At 48.3% G+C, this 20,610-nt stretch overlaps 1 protein-coding gene across 1 annotated transcript in view; it reads left to right on the top strand.

Annotated features, from left to right (window-relative positions):
• Positions 1 to 1,396: 1,396 nt before the first annotated feature.
• The window catches only part of LOC142557713 (A disintegrin and metalloproteinase with thrombospondin motifs like), a 271,698-nt gene continuing 252,484 nt past the window's right edge, over positions 1,397 to 20,610 (top strand). The window contains exon 1 of the mRNA XM_075669757.1: positions 1,397 to 1,836. The gene's annotated coding sequence lies outside the window, so the exon portion shown is untranslated. The remainder of the gene's footprint in view (positions 1,837 to 20,610) is intronic.

The following is a 20,610-nucleotide window of genomic DNA, read 5'->3' as shown; positions in this document are numbered from 1 at the left end:
GGAAGTACCGGGCTCGCAGCGTTAAAGAAAGGAAACGCGGGCCAGACAGATGACGATTATTGTTGTGGGACAAGATACGCCCCAAAGGGTGTAGAGAGAGAGAGAGAGAATGAAGAGGAAATGCAGGGAGGTTAACCAGATATGAATCTCCGGTTTGCTACCCTACACTGGGGATGGGGGATAGGGGTTAGAAAGATGACAGAGAGGAAAATGTTAAAAAAATAAAGGTAAAAAAAACACGCACACATGGAGGCACACACACAAAAGGCGTTCCAGTTAAAGTCGTTCACACAGGCCGGTAGATCGCAAAAAGCGCAATAGCGCTTGCACGGCCCTCTTCTGTGACGGTAGGTCCTTTCGATGTTGCAGAATTCTTTTTTCGGATAGCGCTTGGTCGTCCAGTTCGTCAAGTTCGTGGCGAAGGCATGCCCTCTGTGTACTGTACTGCGGGCAGGCACACAAAACATGGCCAATTGATTCTTCATGGCCGCAGTGGTCACAGGTGTAAATTTTTCTAAGAGTGTATAGTGTAAACAAATGTACACCTTTTGGGGTGTATATATGCCACACAACAACAATCGTCATCTGTCTTGCTTGCGTTTCCTTTCTTGAAAACGCTGGGCTCGCTACTTTCCTGCCGAGAAGGCTCCGTCAGGCTGATAACGCGCATGTCGTTCCTGACTTGGAAGTATCGGGCTCCCAGCGTCAAAGAGAGGAAATGCGGACAAGACGGATGACGATTATTGTTGGGTGGGAAGATGCGACCCAAAGGGTGTAATTTTGCTTAAGAGTGTGTTAATGTGGGCAAGCTGGTACTTCGTCAATGCCGAAACTAATATTACCCTGACCAGGTAACAAGGATCGCGGCCAAGCGTTTGCAGGTATTGCCTCAATATTCTGCGTATACTTCAAGAGTGCAGTCTCAGTTCACTCCAAACACATGCTGGCGGCTTGCTTCTACATATGGTGAACCCATAGAGGTACCGGAGAATACTGACAGCCGCTAAATATTACCTTGCGCTGTGGGAGTTTAGACAAGCAAGGTTAGAACAAATGGGGCATCAACATACGCGTGCAAACTTACCACAACGAGGTAGCCTTTGAGCGCTTCTTCGTTTTTTTAGGGGGGGGGGGGGGGAGGAACGTGCTTCTACATGTATAGCCGAGTTCTCCTACCAGTGACAGCGCATCGTGAGTTCAGTGCTCCCGTCTGTCCCGCCGTCGTCAGAGCTCCGGTAATTCGGCGACACGTTCGGCGAGACAGATTCCTCGTAAAGCAGACGTTGCGCCACCACCGCTGGGCAGAGTCAACTAGAGGAGTGTTGCGTCGGGCCTAAACGGATGAAAGGATACCGAGGACGGCTGATGCCATTTCTTCTGCGCTGGAGGAGATTTTTTTTCACGCGCCGTTTGCTGAAGCATACGCGGCGAAGTCGACATGTGCCGAGAAGCGTGCGCCACACGAAGGTGATGAAGGCGTGTCTGGCAACGCACTCGAGTCCTTGAACCCGGGGCCTTGGCCGGTTCTCGGCGCAGGCGGGGCGGGGATGGATCGCGCGGCGCGTGACGACGCGAGAGGAGGCACCTGGGGACGCCAAAAAAGCGCCTCGCGCTTCGCCGCACCGGGGCAAACACTTTCTCCGCTCGCGACCGCGGACGAGAGAGGCGCCCGCGCAAGAACGCCGTCGTCGACGATCATCCGTTCTGGCCGCTGATCGCTGCCGCCGGAAGGAGAAACCACGCCGGTGGTGGAGCCGGGGCCTGCCAACCGACGAGGAGAAGGCCCCGACCCAGTACTGCGAGGGAAGCGCCTGCACTGCTCCCTTTCCCGGCCGGGTATGTAAAGGCTCGATTTGGTTTGAATTTAGGCAAGCTTTGCTTGGACACAGAACAAGATCAAAAGTTAGGACGGTATACGTAAACCGCGAAACTAACTATTTTTATGTCAGAGCAAGTGATGTGGCATTCAGGCGCAAATACAAAGGGGATGCGCTAAACACCCCAGAGTTCTGGCAAATAGACGACTGTAAAAGACGATGGCAAATATTTCGAATTTTCCGTCCGCAAGAAGATATTTTTTTTAAAGCATCGCGCGGCTTGAGGAGTCGACGTTGTCACTCTTCGGAGGCCAGTCACGGACATTCCCAGCTACGAGTACTGACTGAAATGTCCGAATACTTTTTTAGAAGATTTTCTGTGTCCCATATTAATGTGCCGCACAACACATAAATAACAGATATATTGTAATTAAAATCTACGTTTTCATAAAACTGAAGCTTGCGTAATCATAATCTTCATAAAGAGGAAACTGGCTCCTTCATCAGAAAACGCCATGGATCCACTGCTTCGTTACTGCCCCCAAACTACATGTGGAGAAAACGCACAAAAGAAAATTAACAAATAAAATTCGAAGCGCGTGCCGAGACATTATGTCACACCCGGAAGGATTGGTTCACATATCGCCGTCTATCGTTTTCAGGTGTTCTTAGCGTAAAATTATTATATTTTTGGTCTTTCCCAGCTTTCTCGTCGTTTTATATCTTGTTTTCTTTTTGCATCCCAGTACATCGCGTCTATATAAGTTAACTTAACAATGAACGGCGAACAATGAACGAGCCAGTAGCAGACTTGCTGGCTTGAATTAGCTGAAAGTCACAAGTAAAAATTACTCTCCCCAATTAAGGAGTCTACTGGCAATATGAAATAACATGACGCAGTCATCTATTCTAAGAGAAAAAGGGTGAAGGCATTGACAGAAAAGCATGAGAGAGGCGTTTAGAATAGAAATGAGATTCTGATACCTCAAAATGTCTGCATGTCGGTGTGATCTGAGCTAGACTTTATTCCTTTCCATTCGCAACGCATGACTGGGCAACAGTTTAGATGCGTTTCACAACCAATTTGCAAGGGAACATTACTTTGATACGGCATGTGCCTTTAGAGGAGAAAGAAATGGGGCTATTGGTGAAAAGAGACAGAAATACTAATATAATCTGCAATTAGGGGCGTAAAAATCTGCATGTCACTGTAATTTGCGCTTCATTCTAAGTTATTTTGTCAAAGTGGTTTATAAAGTAAAGCTAGGGTTCCATGTCCTTGCGCCTTGTGTTTCTAGATACACAAAGCCTTCAGAACATGCCATCAGTCAGACATCCTATCACAACATGTCATATCATGCCAACATGTTTGTGGCAGCGTTATGTACAAAATGGTCCTGGAACGGTTCAGTGACAAGCATCGGCTGCACCTACCCCATAGAGTGTTTCTTGCTTTGTGCGTTTTGTTCTTGTTCCATAACTTTTAAACAAGCCTCATGTCATCTGTTTTAAACCTCTAAATTATTTGAAGCCGTCTACTGGTGAAACAAACTTAATTGAGTCACAAGAGATAATAAAAATAATTGTATATAATTGCAATGTAGAGGGCTGTGTATCTTTCATTTAATTTGTTGTGAGGCTAGGAGGCAACAAAATTAACTCCCCGTGCTCACGCTCAAAAAAGTGACAGGAACCACTTGCTTGAAACTTTAAGCTACTAAAGTAGCAATTTCCAGCTCTTACGTCGAAAACCCCCTCACGTTTACGGCTCACGCTTGAGTGCACCTGAGTGGGCACTTAAGACTGCCAGGTCTTTCGCAATAAAAAAAGCCGGCCTACTGTTTGTCTTTAACAACACATCGTTATCACTAGTAGGGACATATTTTGCAACCCTTGTTTATTTCACACACAAAAAACACGCTTTGATATGCATCGCTGATCACGTGTTTCGTAACTCCAACTCGGTTTCCACCCCGAACAAGTGCCCCTCTGCTCACTGTCAGAACCACGAAGAAGAGAGCGCGCAAAATGCGAATGAATTTCGACATGCGTCACGATATTCGAATCCTCGTTGCATGCTGAATGTGATCTGCGGTGGCATCATTTCGTGCAGCAGCAAGGAGACAGGCTATACCACCATGTTAAACTTGGAGAGAGATCTGAGGTTTACAGGACTACATAATAAAACTTGAGGACGCCACCTGCTACTCCTGGATAGTGTACGTGGCTTACTTCGTTTGTTCGCCTCTCTCTTTCTCTCCCTTAATGCTGTATTCCCCTTTCCATCTTCCTACCCTCTCCCCTCGCGCTAGCCAGACAACTAGAGCTACCGTTTCTCTTTATTAAAGAAAAATTTGCTTTCATCGACGTGTAGGAAGCTGAGTTCCTTGTAGACACGATGCATACTCGCATAGTGGGCGAAAGGTAGCTGCTGTTTTACGGTATATTTAGCCTTTATCAGCACGCTGAAGGTCTTAACGCTTACGAAACTGTCCCGCGGTGATCTAGCTGGCGGGAAGCCTTTCATATTGCATGGCACTGATTACAGTGAAGTGTGGATGCCATTGCAGCGACGTTGAGGCGAGAACGGCGCCTCGAAAAAGAAGCGAAGCGTATGACACGCCTCCGAGCACTCATCACCATCGCGGTTAGCCGGTAATAGAGAGACGTGGTGAGTGTGTGTTTGCATGAGTAAAGATTATGCAGTTCCGCGGCGCCCATGCTGCAACCTGTGCAAAGCGAAGCGGTTATACTTAAATGCTTTACAACTAACCCGATGCGTAACTATTGTGTTTGCTTTCATCCTGCACAACGTGTGTACTTACGTAATGTTTATGTTGATCCACCACAGAGGTCACAGCTTTATCCTCGTTATATATTTTTTGTTTATGCACTACGCCGCTCACAAGCTATGCAGAAATGCAAATACGAAATCAGGCGGATGCACAATGTGAGACGTCTACACAGTGACGCCACAAGGACAAAGTCGATGTACGATGCTTTTGGAGGAATGTACGATAATGACAGGTGTAGGCAGGTAGAAGTACAACACATGTCTAGCTAGCTTTAAGGATTCTATACCTCTTGTGTCAGAGTCGCACATACCCTGTGACACATGCTGAATAGCTAAACCAAAGAAAATGAAGTAAATCAAAGAATCCCCCTGTAACGCGCCAAAGGCCCTGAGGGTAAATAAATAAATAAATAAATAAATAAATAAATAAATAAATAAATAAATAAAGCCGTTGAAACAATGTGCTACTTCATTAACAAGTCGGTATGCTTAGAGACACATGTGAGCCCACTCTATATGTGCACGTTTCAAGTATATTTCCTTTTTTTTTGCGCACAACAGAGTTGTGCCTACAGGCACTACCTTGTCGGTTAGCATACGTGAGTTATATAAGCCTGTTTGCTGGTGCTTGCATTTGGCCCACACATAACCCTCGTATATGTACCCACAAGCATATCTGTAGAGCGACCCAATATCAGGCGCCAGCCACCCCAAACCCACGAGAGCAAGAAAGCTTCCCAATGAAAGAGAAAGGACAGGCACGGGGCCCAATTGAACTTGCGTTCAGTTCCTTGTGTGGAGGAGAAAGGAGACGGGAAATGGTGAGAACGCATTTGCTTAAAGGGGAACTCGGCAATTTTTCGATGTCCACTAATCCTAATAAAATTTTGAATATACGTTCTCTCTTGTACTCTGGCTATCTGTGCCAAGCAATATGGCTGCAAGTCATTTAGTTTTCCTGAAAATGAATTTTAAAGATTGGTTGCGTTCCCTACTGATGTCCTTTTACTGGCCACACTGTGTTTTTGATGTCAGAGACTACATCGTCACCGTCCCTGAAATCGTCGCTGAAGCCGCCGCTGTCTAGTTCAAAAAATCTGTAAAAGCTGCCTGTGCCGTTAGAAGTCATCATCAGCTTCGCTTGTTTGGCGTTAGCGCCATGTGTACTGCGTGTTTAGAATGCTTTTTGCGTGTTTGCATTATGGTAGTGTAGGACCTGACTTTATCAACTCATCGTGATGTCACGCGAAGCAGCTACCCGTTTCGGTTTCCGTATCTCGCTTATCGGTTATTTAAAATTATGGATGAATGTCTAAGCAAGCTGAACCACCCTACCGCTGACATCGCTATCAATGCCAATTTAAAATGGCAATATCCTACTATGGTTAAAAAAACGCCGGAGTTGACCTTTAAAGACTGAAAAAGCTCCTGCGCGCCAATTGTATGCATGAGAAATGCTAAAACCAATCGAGATCAGACGCCACTCATGCCTAGTAGACTAACTTTAACTAGGAATGAGATGACTTTGCCCCTTTTGGTTTCGCCTAGGTAGTTTAAACCACGTAAGTGCTTAAAACCGTGAAAATCAATCTCAGCGGCTCCTGTAAGCGACAATAATCGCATGCACAGCGTCTCGTTATGTAGAACGTAACTGAGCCACCTCAGGCATTCATTATCGAGAGCGCCCAATTTTTTGGCACTGTGTCGTGGTAATCGGGACGTCGAGAAAGAAGCTGCGATCTCGGCAGTGATTTATTCCTCTTCGGTATCTCACGCGTTCTTCATTGCAATACATCGCCGGCAATGAAGATCAAGCATACGTGACCTCATGCACTTTCCGTTACCAATACCCGTAACGAAATGTTCCTTTAATTCGACAGCGTATCCACAAGCAACGGCTTGTGTATACATAAACTGACCTCATGATAATTTCTTTAGTTTTAGGCACCTATCCTACATTGTGAAATATTACGTCTTCAAGGTGCCTCTTAGGAAAGACAGTGCTTGGCAAATCAGTTCTGCAAAAGTCCGCAAGGTAAAGGAAGTTTGATAAAAGGAAAACCTTATCGTTCTCCTGAGAGTACCACAAAGCCACAGTAAGAACACGTACGAGTTTTTTGGAAAGAATGTTTCCCGTTAGAGAAAAGATGGTCTGGGTCAGAGGATCGAACCATGGACCAACACCTCCCCGAAGAGGTCGCTCTAATATACAATATAACCAGGGGGCTTCGCAGAGCGACGTGACGGCGGGCGACGTGGCGTGACGTCGTCCCTATTTATTCTGGAAGGCGAAAAGCGGAGAGTGCTGCACTTAGAGAGCGTACACGAGTGGTGGCTCTGCGGTCACCCGAAAGCTGGAGTAGGTTCCGTGTAAGGTCGCGCCATACACTCTCGCGTGACATGACACTTTTCAATCGAAGCGTAGCCGTCTGCTGTAAATATCTAAAAGCTGAAGTGTTTGGTTGACCGCTTCCTGACAGCGCATAACACCAACCGAGAAGTGACTCGCCGGGCTCTGACAGGTGGCCTTACGGTGGCCCTGCTTACGTACATACGCTTGACAGAAAACCTTGTCGTCGATGGCTTTGAAAGCAAAGTCGACATGCATCCCTCGACAGGTTTAAGGAGGTTTCCTGGTCACGTCGCCGGTTATTTCAGCGTTAAAAATTACGAAACTGATCGCTTTCTCACGGGAAACATTTTTAATTGTGAGGTTTAACGCGCGGAAATTGCACAGTGGTTTATGAGGCACGTCGTGATGTGAAGGGCCCCGTGTTAACTTTGACCACATGGGGTTCCCCAAAGTGCACCTGTAAATCTAAGTACACGAGCGTTTTTCTAATTCACTCCAATCGAAATGCGGCCGCCGCAGCCGGGAGTCTAACCCGAGACCTCGTGCTGAGCACCAACACGCAACAACCACCGCGCCACCACGGTGCGGGTGCGGACAACTTGATGCCCAGGAGCCGCCATTAGAGGACCGGCAATACCGATGGCTGCCGATCGAAGATTTTTAAATGGTCTCTTTTCTATCATGTTTCACAGGTAACACTGTTTAACCAACTAGGGCGTCAATCTTGTGAGAGTAGCAGTGGTTTGCCACGCAAGAGCAGTCTAAGATAAGAAACCGCTAAAGCTCAGTCAAGTAAAACTCTTCCTTGGGCTAGTAGGTTCATGCTTGAATTAGTAAAGGCAAGGCGCAGAAGACCAGGACTCAAGAAGAAGAACACAAACGACAGGACCGGCGCCACTCGAGACTGGCAAGCTGAGGCAGCGATCAGGTTGACGCACAAAATGGCAGGATCGGTGCGAAAGCTTTGTTGAAAGAAAGGGCCCAATGCAGAAGAAATATGCTCAAGTAAAACTCTTGCTTGGGCTAGTTGGTTCATGCTTGAATTAGTAAAGGCAAGGCGCAGAAGACCAGGACTCAAGAAGAAGAACACAAACGACAGGACCGGCGCCACTCCGATCCTGCCATTTTGTGCGTCAACTTGATCACAGTCTCAGCTTGCCAGTCTCGAGTGGCGCCGGTCCTGTCGTTTGTGTTCTTCTTCTTGAGTCCTGGTATTCTGCGCCTTGCCTTTACTAATTCAAAGCTCAGTCACCGTGAGCTAAAGCTATCTACCTACTCCAGAGGTCGCCTACCCATCAGTGAAAGATGTGTTGTGGGAGTTCTTTAAAGAAAACATAGAAAGAAAATGTATCTCTGCGCACATTGCACCATGCACGGAAGGACTGTCATCAGTATCGCCTATAGCCAGCATGGCGCGCTCGACGTCGGCTCACAAACCTGCCGACGCGCGCATGGATGAGTTCCGGTTCCTACCCTGACCTTGCCCTCTCTCACACGTCAGCCCCCTTGCTTTCCGCTCCACGGGCGAGTCTTTCTGCTACCTGTGTACATTGGGGTGTCGTCGCACCGGTATAGCACATCCAGTGGACGGCAAATGTTTCGGAAACTCAATGTCGAAAGATGTTTCACATCATGCAGCAGTGTGCTAATTAATTAACGCTAAATTACGTGTGCTTTATAGTTCATGCATGATATGTTTCCACGCAATGCTCAGTGTCAGCATACTGAAATAAACTGAGTCTTAAGCGCAATTCTAACAAGCAGCAAATTACTAGCTTAAGAAAGATGATCAAAATAGGGGGTTGGCACTAACGTTGTCTGTCTCTCAGTCAGAATGACTGGCCCGTGCAAACGCCTTTGACTTAGTTGCGCTGACAGCGCGTCTGCGCGCATTCATCGCATGTTTCCTCGATCCGGCTGAAGAAGCGGCAATCGCTCTCGCCACCACTACATGCACAGACTCAGCGGTTATATTCACCGACTCTCAGGCTGCCTGCAGAAACTTCTTGAGGGGCCGCATCTCGGCCGATGCACTCAAAATACTAAAAAGACGAAGCACTCCGCTCCCGTACACCTGCGTAACGTGGGTACCCGGACACGAGAGACTAGAGGGGAACGAAGCGGCCCGCGCCGCTGCCCGAGAGCACGTCAGCCAGGCTCCCCTCTCCCCACGCGCTCTCGAACCCGCGACAGAAGAGGCACCAACTATTCGGCCATATTGCAACATTACAGGCTCGAGCGTCGAGTGCACCCTCCACCGCACCCTAAACTCGACAGAGAAGAAAGCCTGATCCTTAAACGCCTGCAGAGTAATACGTACACGCACGGAACGACAATGCATCGCCTCTACCCGACGCTCTAGGGCTACCTCTGCCCACTCTGCAACGTACCCGACACTCTGGCACACTTGCTCCTGGAATGCCCGTGGCAGGAAGGCAGTGAAATGCAACCAGAGACGCACGCAAAACGAGCAATAGAAGTAAACGACCTGTTCGAAACGTGGGAGGCCAAGCTAACCCTCGGGTACCTGGACGACCAACGACAACTCGTCGCCAGGGCCAAGAGGGCAGTCGAAGCCAGAGGGTTCCTGGACTAAGGAGCCTTCCCACTTTAGGGTGATACCCGTCCTCGCTCGGGACACTGTTTCGTATAATAAACGTTTCTTTCTCTCTCTCTCTCTCTCTCTCTCTCTTTACCTTCCTCACCTTTATATTCCCCCTTTCCGGCGCTGCGTAACTTGGGCCAAGAATATGAAAAAGTGGTTAGCCCCAGCTGAATGAAACCAACGGCGTATGGTTTGCCGTCCTGTGGCGCTTCTTAGAGTATTTTTTATATTCCGCCTAATTAGTTCATTAAATTAATGAATTATGCAAAATTTTAAAAATTCATTTTAGGGCCAAGTGCTTTAGTTTTGTTGTAGAGGGAGTTAAGAAACGACCGATCCATTTTTTTTTTTTTGGCAACCTACATGCTGCGTGGCGATTTTTTTTCGGCGTTTAAGAAAGCCCGCGAAATATGAAATAAAACCACGTGACTGCGCTCGCGCGCTATCGTATTGCAGCGCGCTCAACCGTGCGTCGAGCCTATCGCTCATCAGGGACGACGGCGCTTCGCGTGCCACCGCCACAGATGCCGACGCACTGCTGCGAAGCCGACGCCTGGAGCCGCGGCCGCTCACTTCGCCACGGTCCGCGCGCACGGTTATTTCGCACGAAGCGCGGGCGTGAGCATTGCAATATGGCAGCGCACGAGCGCAGTCACGTGGTTTTATTTCATATTTAGCGGGCTTCAAACGCCGGAAAAAATCGCCACGCAGCATGTACGTTGCCACAAAAAATTGGGTCGGTCATTTCTGAACCCCCTCTACAGCGCAACGAAACGCACTTGGCCCTAAAGTGAATATTAAAAATTTTGAATAATTCACTTTTGTTAATTGACCAATTAGGCGGACTATAAAAACATATTCTAAGGAGCGCCACATGACGACAAACCCTGTGCTATTGGTTTCATTCAGCTGCGGCTAATCACTTTCTTTAAATCCTTGCACAAGTTACTTGAAACACCCTGTATATCTTCTGTACACTATAACCCTATCAATTTTTTATAAGCACTTCAAGCACTCAGATATGTTAGATTTCCCTAATTGTAAAGGACAGTGGCGCACGCCCATGACACGAGTGGGAAAGCTCAGTTCGATGGTCTGATGGCTATCCCATAGGCGAAATGGCCATGGGTTTGAGGATGAGCTCACAGAATGTACGCTAAGCGTGAACAAACAAACAAACAAAAATGTTGCATATTCGCCCGGAACGTGAAGCATCGATTGCGACAACAAATTATTAGACAGCTATACGAAGTAAGTAGAGCTGTTTTACGGGCCGTAGAAACATTTTCTTACCAACTAAATTAACAAGCCTGGTGTCATGCACGCACAGGAAAACAAGAACACAACTTAGTCGATGTCCGCGGACGCTCGCTGTCAAAACGGTGGCGTCAGGAAGAGCGTCACCAGCAGCGAATGAACTGGCATTCGTGCTGCCTCTCGCCTCAACGTGAATAAAGCGGCGAGAACACAGCGCACACGAATCCTTCAGCCATCGGTCAGCCTGGATTTAGTGTTCACCGGAGATCGCTTCCAAGTTAGGCCTCAACTCAGCAGTGCTAAGCCGCGCCCGTGCCCGCGCCCTACGCAGCCGCCACCGGAAAGAACATCCCCCACTCCTCGCCCCCCCCCCCCCCGTCCGTTTTCCTTGCACGCGATGGAAGACAGCGTGCATGTCTCCCCGCCTTCCACTTTCGTACACCCGAGATTGAGCCACCATCCTTCTCGGCTCACCATCGCACGCTTTCACTCGCACGCAGAGCAAGCATACGGGGCGCGGCCGCGATGTTATCGCACTTGGATTTTATATAATGAGAGAAAATAAAGTGAGAGAAACAGACATAGTGAGTTGGATCGAAAGAATGGAAGGAAAATAGACCATGGAAATTTATAAGAAACAAATTAGAGGGGGGGAGATATATATATAATTTAATTGAAAGAAGGCAGAGAGGTCGGCCTGAGCTAAGGTGCTCTAGCCTGCTACTCTGCAAAGGGGGGGGGGGGAGGGGGTGAACGGGGACATAAAGATGCGATGAGGGATGATGATGACATAGCAAGAAGGATGCGCAAAGGTGAAAGCGAGTGCAGCACTCTGATGGTAAACATTCCCAAATGTCATCCATGAAGCCACAATCAGGTTTTGCATCAAGTCTGTAGTCACCAATTCGAGTGAACTTAAAACAGAGGTGCTAGGACGAAGCTGGTGTGTGGGCCTCCCCTGCGTGAACAACACAAGCGCCAAATAAAATCTTTATAGCATATAAAGACCTGCGATAAGCGGTTCTAGCACGGCGAGCACTTGTAGGGCACCTTTAGCGGCCGGAGTCTCGAGACCACCGAGAATCACGCACATTGACTCTACTAGGTGCTTCAACATTTTTTGTACACTCTCCTTCTCATTGTGTTCATCTCCTTGCTTGCCCGTAGGGTCACCGGTTTCATTGGCGTTATAATTCTTGGCTTCATGGCGCAGAGGACCGCTAGTGCCCGGTGGCATGGCCGTGGGCCTAGAGGGCAGCAAAGGCCATTCTGTGTCTGTATCAGCCGGCGGAGGTGAATGTTTGCCGCGTGCTCTCGTGGACCGTAAATTATCAGCAGACGCCGTTACCGTCTTCGATGCACGCACAGGCAGAGGTGGTCGTGGTACCTGTGCCACGCTAGGTAATTCTCCTGAAATGGTTTTGTGATGCTTCTGTGGCGAGCGTTGGTCACATTGGCGAACAGATTGAGCAGCCTATTTACGTGAAGATTGGTCTCTGGCCATTTTTCGAAGAATACGAACCTCTTGTTTCTTCTTCGGGCATTCCTTCGAAGTCGCTTCGTGAGAGCCAGTACAGTTGGGACATTTAAATGAGGACGCCTCACAGTCGGTGGTATCATGCTCTCCGCCGCAACGCGAGCAGGTGGCTTTGCTTCTACAAACAGCGCTCACTTGTCCTATCTTGTGACATTTCCGGCACTGAATAGGCCTCGGAACGAATGGTCGTACTCGGTGTATAATGTAGCCCACTTTGACAGACGCTGGTAATGTCGAAGAAGCAAATGTTAACTTGATACATCGGGAGTGCCCCAAGCGGTCAATATCAAGAATGGTGGAATTGAATCGGTGAATCTGCACAGTGGCGCCACCTTATCCAAATCTTACCCATCCAAAAAATCCGTTTCCTTTTCCGCACCAGAAAAGCTGGCAAAAATATGTCGATTGACGGACCCGTACCGTAAGCCAGCTGCCGGATGCTCTACGAATCATCGAAAAGCGCCAGTGGGATGTGTAGAGACTGTTGTATATGAGCTCCCGCTGTCCTGTGGGAAAAAATACATCGGACAGACAGGGAGATGTCTTAATGACCGATTACGGGAACATTGCCAAACTGTGAAAAATAAGCAATACGGTCATCTGTCAACCCACTGTCAAGAATGCGGCTGTGCGCCGGTGTATGAATCCTGCCGGGTTCTTGCGAAGCACAAAGATAAAGACGTGCGAGAGATCATTGAAGCTCAGGCTATCTGGCGGAATAGAGACACGTGTGTTAGTGCCCCTTCAATCGACCTGTTAGATAAGGAAGCGGATTTCTTGGATGGGTAAGATTTGGATAAGGTGGCGCCACTGTGCATACGATGATCTCGCGTGTGCCGGTTAAGCGCGCAACTTCGTTTTTGAGGCAGAACGGTCTGTGTGTTTTGCCAGCGGACAAGGAAGGTGTATTTCCTGAAAATCACGTTGTTGAAGTTAGCGCATTGTGTTGTCGTCTCCCTTCCGTCCTTGTTTGCTGGCGCTAAATATGCTTTCAATTTACCAACACGCCCAACAAATGGCAATGCTACAATTTATTTCTAGTACATCGGGCTCTTTTCTGTGTTCATCGTTAAATCCATGTTCAGTGGCCCCCCTCCTCATTTACGCCAATTGCCAAGCTCGGTCACTTTCCTTCTACATTCGCTGCAAGCATTTGCCCAACGTAGTCCTGCGGTTGTTTGGTGGCCTTGCTCCTTCCGTTGGCCATGGCATCAGAGTCCTAAAGATAATGAGAAGTGAGTGGCAAAGGCAAGCGAGGGTGGTGAAAGGTTTGCTGAGAGCGACGCTGGACGCTCCAGGGAGACAACAGGGTGCCTATTGGAAGTGGACCGACTTCCTGGCGATCATCAGTAGCGGCACGGAATTTCTGTGGCAGAGGACCTTACCCGGCCTGCGTGACAGCATCCCTAAGAAGAAACCTACCGGACCTTGTGGCGTCAGGACCTTCGGCGAGGTTAGTCTACCAGACTACGTTGAAGGTGTTCTTGAACTTGGCCCCAAGTTCGTCGTAGAACCAAGGTTGAGCGCGCCGGAACTTCTAAGCATTGTGCGAAGGATTTCAAAGTGCGCCCCACAAGGTCAAGTGAATCGATGTATCTCCGAAGGGGTCGATGTGGTTTCGCGCAACAAACCGATGGTCTCGCGTGTACCGGTTAAGCGCGCAACTTCGTTTTTGAGGCAGAACGGTCTGTGTGTTTTGCCAGCGGACAAGGAAGGTGGCTTTGTTGTCCTCAAGGAAGGTGATTTTAATACGAAAGCCTGCTCTGCGATTGCCTCTGTGTTCGACCAGCGTAGTAATGTATCTCTCAGAAAAATCAAGCTAGAAGCAAAGCGTCTTTGTAAGAAGGCAGATCTTAGTCAGTTGGTTGGTGAAATTGACAACGCTAAATCTGGTTGCCTTCAAATTATGTTTAGTGCGAAGACGCACAAACCCGATTGCCCATTAAGGGTAATAGTTTCAGAAACAGGGTCATGGCAGAAAAAGTTCGCTCTTTTCTTGCAAGATAAGCTGCGAATTCTTAATATTGACGACCTATTTTTGGTTAGGAGCTCTGCAGAAATCGTAGATTTCCTGAAAGAAAAGTCTGACAAAAGCTTATCAGCTTGCTCCTTTGACATAAAGGACTTGTACTACTCCTTGCCTCAAAAGAAACTAATAACTTGTGTAGAAGAGTGCATAGACGAGTATGACGTGGTTTCGTTTCAAAATTAATCCGGTTTGTCCGTTCAGGGCTTTTTCACTCTACATATGCAGCATGGAATGACGATATATTCATTCAAAAGCAAGGGGTTTGCATCGGTTCATGTTTGGCGCCCATACTAAGTGATATTTTTCTAGCTCACCATAACAGAAACCTGTCCCGTACCTTGTCGGAGCACAGGGTGGTTAAAGTTGTCAGATACGTTGACGACTATCTCGTTCTTTTTGAACCAGACGCACGTTTTACAGTAGGCAAGCTTTACGAAGTATTTTCTGCAGGCCTTAGCCCACTTACTCTCACGGTTGAAGAGCCCTCCAATAACGTGCTGCGCTTCCTAGATATTCAGCTCGAGTTCATGGAACGGCACACGTGTTGGGAGTATAAACCAAGAGCTAATAAGCCCCTGTTATCGTATAGGTCAGCCCACTCGAAGCTCTTCAAGAGGAGCATTGCCAACTTATGCTTTGGAAATGCTCTAAAGAAAGAAGTCTTGCCACCACAAGATCTATACGAGCCTTATGGATCAATCGGGAAGGTTATCAGCAGCAGGGTTTCCGTAATCAGTGCAAGTTTCGGTCGTCGAGGGGCTGCTAAAGAGGTGCAGGTCAGATAGCACAATTCAGGACATGGCAAATCAAGGGACGGAACGTAGAAGAAAGGTAGCGGTAGTGCCGTACCTGCATAGAACGGCACATAATTTTAAGAAAATGGCTAGCCGGGTGGACACAAAAGTGGTCTTTTCCGCACGAAAAGCTGGCAAAAATATGTCGATTGACGGACCCGTACCGTAAGCCAGCTGCCGGATGCTCTACGAATCATCGAAAAGCGCCAGTGGGATGCGTAGAGACTGTTGTATATGAGCTCCCGCTGTCCTGTGGGAAAAAATACATCGGACAGACAGGGAGATGTCTTAATGACCGATTACGGGAACATTGCCAAACTGTGAAAAATAAGCAATACGGTCATCTGTCAACTCACTGTCAAGAATGCGGCTGTGCGCCGGTGTATGAATCCTGCCGGGTTCTTGCGAAGCACAAAGATAAAGACGTGCGAGAGATCATTGAAGCTCAGGCTATCTGGCGGAATAGAGACACGTGTGTTAGTGCCCCTTCAATCGACCTGTTAGATAAGGAAGCGGATTTTTTGGATGGGTAAGATTTGGATAAGGTGGCGCCACTGTGCATGGGTTATATAGGTGTATTTCCTGAAAATCACGTTGTTGAAGTTAGCGCATTGTGTTGTCGTCTCCCTTCCGTCCTTGTTTGCTGGCGCTAAATATGCTTTCAATTTACCAACTCGCCCAACAAATGGCAAGAAGGGGAATTAGAGGGGGAAATCTGTACAATAGCACAAAGGGTAGTACCGTGCTATTTGAACCTCGAGCTGGCTGCCTAAGGACAAAAACGTACCGGAGCAAATACTCGCAAGAAAATGAGGCACGTGTGGGCTGCTGCAAAAATCCGGAGAGCACTCAGCGCATACTTACGGGATGCGAAGGGTTTCACCCAGTGAGACCCGTAGGCGACGTAGATCTTCCAGAAGCGCTTAGATTCAAAGCACACCGAACCGTCAACCGGTCAGCAGTCGAAATAAGCACGAGACGTTTAAAGTACTGGTGGAAAAAGGCAGGCAAGTCCAGATCAAGTCCAGATCCAGATACAACCAGATCCGTTACAGGAATAGGTAGTGGTACAAGGTAGATAGAGGAGACGTATACAAAGTGCTAGAATTAAAAGCATGTATAGCATACCTGGTTAACTCAAGCAGGCTACGTGACTATTTGCCACCGCCGGGTTCGAAAGGGGATATCAATAAATAATCATCATCATTCGGAACATCACGGCGATGGCGATGCCGCCGACTACGACGGCAAAATGCACCTGGGGTGTCCATATATCACAATAAAGAAAGCAATGGCTTCACTTTCGCTTTCAAGGATGCTCCTTTCCGAAAACACGGACTCCCACTTCCGCCCGCTTTGCAGAGATATTCGTGTAAAAAGATCGGCAAAAACCCCTCGTTACGCGGATTGCATGAACAAGGGTAGAAGGAAAGAAAGACGGAGGCAAGGAAGTAAACAAGGGTAGGTTAGCCAGATTTTGTCTTGAAGTGATAATACGTGCCGGGAAGGTAACGGGAAGGCGAGACAGAGAGTCTAAAACATAATTCAGCCTGGCGACCTGGACTATACAAAAGACGTAGTAGCCGTCCCTACAGTGGTACGCTCAAGTTCATTTCTTCTTCACTACGCCGATCACACTTGCACAACACAATTACAAGTTGATGGCGCTCTAGACGCTCATATGTGAGCTCCACAAAGTTGGGAGCCCTACCTCATCTTGATTTGCTCGCAGAAGACTACACAATGATGGATGCATCGTAATATGTGATGAGAGACTGCAAAGTTCAATATCCATGCCCGATCCACCCTTGAACCAAATGGCCTGAGAGAGAGAGAAGGAGAAGTGGGAAGAATAGATAAGGAGAAGGAAAAAGCAAAGGTCATCCATAGCTAGTCATTGTTAACATCCTTGCAGATGAATGTTAGCTAGCAGTCACAAGCGTTCGTATACTACAGTAGCCTTCAAGAAGTCCAATAGGGATTTTGTGGCCTTGTGCATGCAAAACGCTTAGGCCATGGTCCCTGGATCTCTTCCTCCAAGAGTGGTATGTCATCCAAGCGGCTCAGTCTAGCTTGCAGAGTTCATCGTTGAGCATCGAAGCATTCGAAGAGGCACAGAAGGGGCTCTATTGTCCCATTACACCCGCAAAACTAAGCGGTCTGAATTGTCAACACCATTTCCGAGGTCATCATCACAATCAATACCACAAGAATAATTCCGTGCAATGAGCGCACACTTAATGTCTATGAAGTTTCGAGCGACACGTCGGAGGCCAACAGTCATAATTGGTTGCGGTTTAGTGTTATTCCTGCATAAAAATTTATTCATTCTTGGTTCATTCACACCAGAGAACACTATAGTAAAAGTACACAAACGCCTTCGCGACGGTCAGCGACAAAGATCAAGGGCCAACGCCCTGTGTTACTTCATGACGCTCCCTCCGACAACCAGAGCGACACGCCCCCCCTCCCCCCCCCCCCCCCCCGACGAGCCTCGACCGCGGAAGGCGACGGTCGACGCCGATTGCCTCTGTGATGCAACGCGGGCGACCACGAAATGGAGCGTGTTCCTAGGACTAACACAAAGAAATGCCGAATCACGACGCTCGCGCCGCTTCATCGACGACAGCTATACGACCACAGTCGCGCCGCGACTGGTCGCCACCACCGCGGGCAAGGGTTGATGACGGAGTTTCTCCATCACGTCGCCGCCGTGGAGAGCGCATCCAGCCGCTAGGAAGCCGCAGCGTGGGGCGAAGCGGAGAGACGAGCAGCCCGCGGTCCCGCTCTGATGCTCGCGCTGACCCCGAAAAAGCGGAGCGCAACACGTGACGGACGCGCGAGCGACAGCAGGCCTCTCAGCCGGCACGACTAGAGCCTCCCCCCCTTCATCTCGCGCACTTGCCTGCTGCCTTCTTCTCACCGCGTTGGAGACGAGCATTCTGGATCAGAGGAAAAAGTGCAACGCCGCTCGCTTCTGCCTCTCTCCTCCACACACTGCATCAGGGCGGGCGAACGGCTCAGCGCCGCTGTGCCTTCTGCGGCATCGACGGTGGTTTCGCGCGGCGCCGGAGTAGTCCAAGGTCAGCGCCGGCGCAGTCGATCCGATGCGGCTGCACAACCCGGAGTACAAGAGTCCAGGACCTGTGCAGTGGGCGTGCGATAACACATCTGGAAGGCAGCCGCCGCTAGCAGTAGCGTGAAACTTTCGGTGGTGACCGTGATTCCCAAGCGACCTCCTGTATCTGCATGAGAACGTGCGCGTGCCAAGCAACGGCCGAGAGTGCGCGAAATGCAAATCTGTGACGGAGCCAGTGAGTTGTGATCTTGCGCACGACGACCGGTGGCGTATGGTGCACGGCGGAAGAGGCAACGCCGGTCAAGGTCAGCGGTCGACGCTTCGCTCGTTGACTCCTAGCAGCCCGTGAGCTATTCTGAAGGCCCGTGGACTACGAACTTCGCCTACCAAGGGCCATCACGTGCGGTGCTGGTGCAAATTTAATTTTCGTCGACTTCTCTGAACATATCATCATACGTTCTACTGTTCATTCAATTCGAGTGCAAGTAGACGACCCGAGAAAAATTCTTCGTTCTGTGTCAGTTGCTCGCCGTATAAAGAATGTGTACCGAAACTCACACAATGGAACTTCATAATGTTGTTCCTGCTCAAAATAGACTTATCGCCGCGACGACATGGCTTTTGTGATGTGGAACCTCTGTGCGTCAAAGTATCGACCGACGGAAACTACCAGAAATCAGAATCTCTGTAGACTAGGATACTTGAGAGTGATCAGTTTTGTTAGGGCAGATGTTGACAAAGAAAAAAGGCCAAGCGCTTTCACGACCTGAACGAAATGCCTTCATGCATACCTGGCTCGTAATTTGGCAAGTGCTGTCACTTCATCATACACAATGCCATGTTCATCTTGTTGGACGCATCCGACATCGTGTCATAATTACGGATACCGTGCCTAAAACAAACACCGTGCAATATTCTGTGTTGTGTTCGTGTAACCCGTGTGCAAAATATCGTCGCTACAGTTTCAACCTCCACTGTGCTCAAACTGTATATCCTGCGCTCCCTTAAACAGCAAAGATTGACGGAAGCGACAAATGTGCAGGAAGGTGACGCAGAAGGATCGATGGCCAACCAAGGTTGTATTTATCAGTGAGCGAGCTGAATGTACTCCGTGTCAACCTTATGTGTATAGTGGTGCAAACATAAGCAGCTTTGAATATCCGATTAGAAAATTCATAACATCTACACGAAGAAATTAACAGCTTAGGAACTGTGACATGCGGTGCGCTCACAACATAAAGTGCCCGCTCTTACTGCTTCTAAAGACCTTGAAACCATTCTTTGCGTGCTGCGAGGATTACCATCTCGACAACATATGCGGCACTGAGAACGGACCTGGGCCTTAGAGCTCAGATGTCCAACATGTTACGACTCAGGTGAGTACTGGAGAATACGTTAAATTACGTAACTCGCGGCATATTCACCTGTGGTAACCGGATCTGATTGAATTCATGTTTCGCAAAGTGATAGCACAGCTTATTTAATCAATTGTGTATGATGAATCGAAGGGCAGCGCATCCTTCTTTTTATGTTTTTATTGCTACCTCTATTCCGCATAGCTCTTGTTATTCGCAAGTTAAAATTTGGATAACCTGATTAGCATGTGTCAGCGCATATGACTGACAATGATTTAGGTGTTTCTGTCATATTTTTCCGTTGTCTCAACTTTCTTGCATATACTTCTTGTTCATTTTTTATCTTATGATTCTATTCCCTCTTTCCCGTCCACCAGAGTGAGTAGGGTAGCCAACCCGACGCATTTCTGGCTGACATATCTGCCTTCTCTGTTTATTACCTCCTCCTCCTCCTCCTCCTCCTCCTCCTCCTCCTCCTCCTCCTCCTCGAGTATTAGTTTTTGCCTGACTTTGCCCTCAGTTGCATTTCTATGGGTTCATATGCCAGGTGATGTCTGAGGGAGTGACATAAAGCATTGTTCAAACGTTTTTAAGCCCTCTCACGAGCTAGATCTTTGCCAGAATCCCTAGCGGGGACCATGCGGTACGTCTGCTGCTTCCAACCTTTGGGGAGCGAGACGATAAGCGCTTTACATCTCAAGGTATTTAGAATTTAAGCACAATTCAAGAGGAGCCCCCGAACGCTGCCCGTCAACAGGCCCTGTCACGTGCAAAAAGGCATCAGAACTTTCTCGAAGCGTTGTGCCTTATCACAAATATGCAATAGAAAGTTGACACTACAATAATCAAGAAACTTCTACGCAATATTGCCAACTTACTGATAATCACTTCATATACATTTTGTGTGCATTTCCTCAAAAATTCAAGAACTTGTCCGACGTCTTGCAAACTTATCGGAATGCTTTTGAAGGTGTATGACAAGAACGTTTC

This window comes from Dermacentor variabilis, chromosome 9 (assembly GCF_050947875.1).
Source record: "Dermacentor variabilis isolate Ectoservices chromosome 9, ASM5094787v1, whole genome shotgun sequence".
Lineage (NCBI taxonomy): Eukaryota > Metazoa > Arthropoda > Arachnida > Ixodida > Ixodidae > Dermacentor > Dermacentor variabilis.
This window is presented reverse-complemented; position numbering and strand designations above follow the sequence as displayed.